Here is a 4,651-nt window from a genome sequence, read left to right on the forward strand (position 1 = left end):
ACCTTGTTTTATTCAACACATGGCGAATTTTTATAAGGTGGCATTGTTTCATCAGCTGTGAGCAGCGTTTGATTGTCAAAATTTTGTATTTCGCTAGTGAGTGAGTGAAAAGGTGAAAGTGTTTGTATTTTCTGTTGCCCTTTTTCATTCGGGGAAGAATAGCTGGAATTTGACAATGGCCCGCTAAAAGCAAAAACAAAATAAAAGTAATTTTTGTATTTGTTGAATCGATACCACCTTATATGTATTTGCCTTGATTCAACACATATTTCTTTCAAACGTTTAAGTGCTGAACACATTGAAAACGACGGGCTACGGACCACAGCTGTCAAATTATTTTAACACGTAATCTTATGTGCAAAATTATTTTGGACTTAAAGCAGCTACACTACGACTGCCGTTGCGGCCAGTTTAAATATATTTCTATTTTCCATTGACAGTTATAATTGCACGGCTATACTCAATGCCGACTCTTGCGTTCTCGTTCGCGCACACTGGACAACGTGAGCAACCCATGTGCGAAATGCGGTAACCAATCCGACTGGAGCCTTGGCACGGCCGAAAGAGAGGGAGATTCGGTGGGGCCACCCGACTTATTCGGTTTAAAGGCCCACTGAACTCTGCATCGTCTGTTCACAGGTAAGTGCGGCTGCAAGCGGGTGTCTGTCTAGGAGCAAGCGGCTCGCTACATAAACGTGTAGTTGTTTGCGAAACCACCCCCACGCCACGTAAAAACAACTTCCAGCGAAGAAATAAAACAAATCCTCGGATGAGACGTCGCCTATGATGACGACCACGGCAAACGTTTAAAGGACTACAATTTAAGGGCATGCACCTGGACCCTTAATGGGGAAGGTGCCTCTGCCCTACTCACAGTGGGCTGAAATTGGCAGGTGGGGACTTAGGTCTTTAAATGTGTATTTTCGAAATCTATGATCCACTGTCATAATTTTATGCTATATAGAGTAAAGAATTTCCTGTTTCAAAACAAAAAAAACAGCAATTTCAACTGATGAAGCCTTGGGCTTGGATTTATCACATGTTGTCTAAGTGGCAATACATAACTTAAAGAAAAAGTGTGCATGAAAAAATTTAGAATCTACTCCCGTCATACTACAAAATCCAAGAAGCCAAGCAGGAATTTATCCACCGTAAAGTGATGTAACATTAACGAAAGCCAGCGCTAAAGTGAAGTTGCAGTCACTTTTGAATTTAACATTACTGAGGTTGTTAAAGGGGTTTTGATGGTGCTTCAAATCAAGCCAATTAATAATGGATATTTCGAAAATGATTCTAGCATTTTTATGGGAAGCTTAGTACCCATTAATAATAATTTGTACAAGAAAACAAATTGACTATCACTCAAGAAAAACGCAGAGCCCAAAATATTCCTTAACAGATTAAAGATACTTTTTTATTATACTTTTAGTGTAAATAGTACATACTAATCATGTATGTATTATTTACAGATGTACTAAGATTTCCTTCTATACACATCTGAATAAGCATCTCAAATTGTCACATGAGCTTCAAACTATTTTATATTCTTCGATCTTTAAATTCTAAGATTCCTTAGCAATTTTAGAAAAGTTAATTTAAACTTTTTGTGAACAGTTGTTGGGTAAAATTCCAAGAGGAGTGTCAGGAAGCTGCAGAGAAAAAAGATGCCGCCTACAGGGCCTCGCTGCGATCGGGCGCAACGCGCGCAATGTGGGACAGCTTTAGGTATCTGAAGAGAGAAGCAGTATGAAGAGAGAGGCCAAAATAAGTGAGTGCGAAGAGCTTGAAATGCTGGCCGACAGGAAGAATTCCCGAAAATTTTACCAGAGAGTTACAGAAGGTTTGAAGACCAGGGCGTACTCCTGTAAGAACAAAAATGGCGACCTAATTACCGATTTTCTGAACGTACTTAAATTATGGAGAGAGCACTTTTCCACCCAACTGAATCCTAGCAGCACGGAAAGTTGTGGAGAAGAAGAACCCGAACCCCCAGTCGATGATGACGGACTCGATATTCCTCTGCCTGACTATGACGAGGTACGAACAGCATTAATTAATCCCAACGGTTTTTACCCTCCATTCCCGCCCAACCGACAGGAGGGGCGCAGTCCGCATGACGTACGGAACGTTTTCTTTTTGGTGCCCAGTCGTGGAAACACGAGCTTGTTAAGTGTCGAGATCTAAAACTATTCGGCAACAGAATCAAATTCATCAGTTGATTGGATATGCAAAATATAGTATTTCAATTATTGAGAATGGAAATGATAGTTGTCTTTATAGAAAAAATCGAGTCCGGTATGTCAAACGTGCTGGAATGAGAGTTAAAATCTTGACATAAACCACGGAATGATTCGTTTGGTTTAAAATTAATTTTGCATGGCTTCAAAAATAGAGGTCAAAATTGTCTTGACACTCGGGAGGGAACATTAAAATTTACCTCAACCAGAAGGGCCGGGCTATTAATCAAGCCTGTCATTAATTTTACCATAAATATTATACCTAGGATTTCTCTACGACTTGCGAGTGTAGGCAAATTTATAAGCTTTAGACGACTAGTGTAAGGGAGGAGATTGTAGTCCGAATCCCAGTTAAAATCTCGCAATGCCAAAAGCAGGAATAGTTTTTTAATTGATTTAATCGTATCTGAATGAACTTGGTACCGGGGATTCCAAACAGTTGATCCATATTCTAGTATAGGTCTAACTAAAGTGGTAAAAAGAGCTTTGGTAACATAAGGATCTTTGAACTCTTTTGACCAGCGCTTTAAAAATGCAAAAACGCCTTTGTCTTCATTGACTGTAGTATTAATATTAAGGTCGAAATTGAGTTTGGAATCCATTGTGACCAGCGTTGCCACAGACAATTTTTGTTTCCAACCAACCAAAACCTACCAAACATTTAATTAAATTTAAATTAATTTAATTTAAAACAAATTAGCTGCGTATAACGATTAATTTTGCTATACAGACTTATCCATATGTACATATGTTTCTTTACACATACATACATATCGTAACTAGATGCGAATAAAGACGGGAGCTCAAAAGTTGATAGCGAAAAAAGAGGCGTAAAAAAATTTTCTGTGAAGAAAGACTCTTAACATAGGTGACGGCAAATAAAGCCGCGTTAACCCCTTTGATAGTGAAGAAAGTCCCATAAACTTATGTCCGCTGTCAACAATATTTTCGAGTGCAACAGTATTCCCCAGAACTCCCCAAAGAGTTTTTCCTAGGCTATTTAAAAAGCTCAGCACTTTGGATGAGGCCATGTTCCAAATTTTAGATGGAGAAGGCAATCGTTCTCCAAGGTGTATCAATCTACGATTCATGCTTCGTGTACAGGCACATACAATATATTCTGGAGTTTCTTTCACCAGCCGACTAACCGTACAGTCCGTCTCTACAGAAAGACCCATTTAATTAAAACCGTACGTTAACTTGCAGTGTGCTGTCAGGTTGCCAGAAAGAGTTCTAAGTTCAAGGTGTCTTTTGAAGTTCCTGCTGGAAAGAGTTATGCATATATTTGATTGTCTTATTCCCTTTGACTTCCGCCAGTAGGCAGCAATTTGAGATTATTCCCAGCTAGCTCCTAAGTAGGTCTGCAGTGTATCCTTTAGATGTACCACAGAAAGGCTGGGGACCATGCAAACGCATTTGAGCTTCACGCTTTGCGAGACAGTCAGCCCCTCGTTGCCTTCAAACCCTTCATGCGTGACGCTATTGTGGGCTCGCAGGTGGTTCAGGAGTTTACAAGCCTTGATGCCGTTTTAAAAGACTCTAAGGCCATTAACGCTGCCTGAATGTCCGACATAATATTTATTCTGGCCTCATTCGCCTTCTACGATGACATTCGCGAACACAGACTTCGATTGGGAAGACTTCCGCCTGAAATATGGTTGAGTACGAGCCCATTGGCAGACTTTTCTGGAATCTTGATCCAAGAACGCCATAAATTATATCGCTAAAGGTGAAAAGGTGCCAAGTCCATTTTTTTTTCAAAGTTTAGTTTTTGATGCAGAATGACAGGTAATACGAAACTACATCGATTTTTCGTTTCTCCAGAAAAATGTCTAAAAATGGACTTGGCACCTTTTCATCCTTAGGTCACGATATATGGATGCCCGTATTGCATATTGGCAATAATAAGGTATACGTTTGTACTTAGGAATCAGGTATATTTACATGTTTGCGGCCGCCATTATACGAACGCCCCGGTGAAATATTTGTGTAAAAAAGTTTGCTAAAATATTTGAAGATACGTACATATTTTCTATTTTTCGCAAATGACTATTACTCATTGTCCCGAAACCTACCAAAATCCAATCAAGCCTACCAAACTACCAAATGGAAAAAAAACCCACCAGTTTTGGTAGGAAAAGCCCATGTTTGGCAACACTGATTGTGACACCAAGATCGACAAAATTGGATACCTGCTCCAGATTATAATTTGAAATTGAATAAACAGCTGGTTGGACTGCCCTTCGAGAGAAACACATTACTTTACATTTTTTAAGGTTAAGTGGCATATAATTTACATTACACCAACTAACCACGTTGCTCAGATCCGCTTGTAACAAAGACCTTTCTTCGATAGAGAACAATGTTTTAAAAAGTTTCACATCATCGGCATACATTAAAATTTTAGAATATTT

This window comes from Rhagoletis pomonella, unplaced genomic scaffold (assembly GCF_013731165.1).
Source record: "Rhagoletis pomonella isolate Grant_MI unplaced genomic scaffold, Rhpom_1.0 Rhpom_scaffold_00395, whole genome shotgun sequence".
Classification (NCBI taxonomy): Eukaryota; Metazoa; Arthropoda; class Insecta; order Diptera; family Tephritidae; genus Rhagoletis; species Rhagoletis pomonella.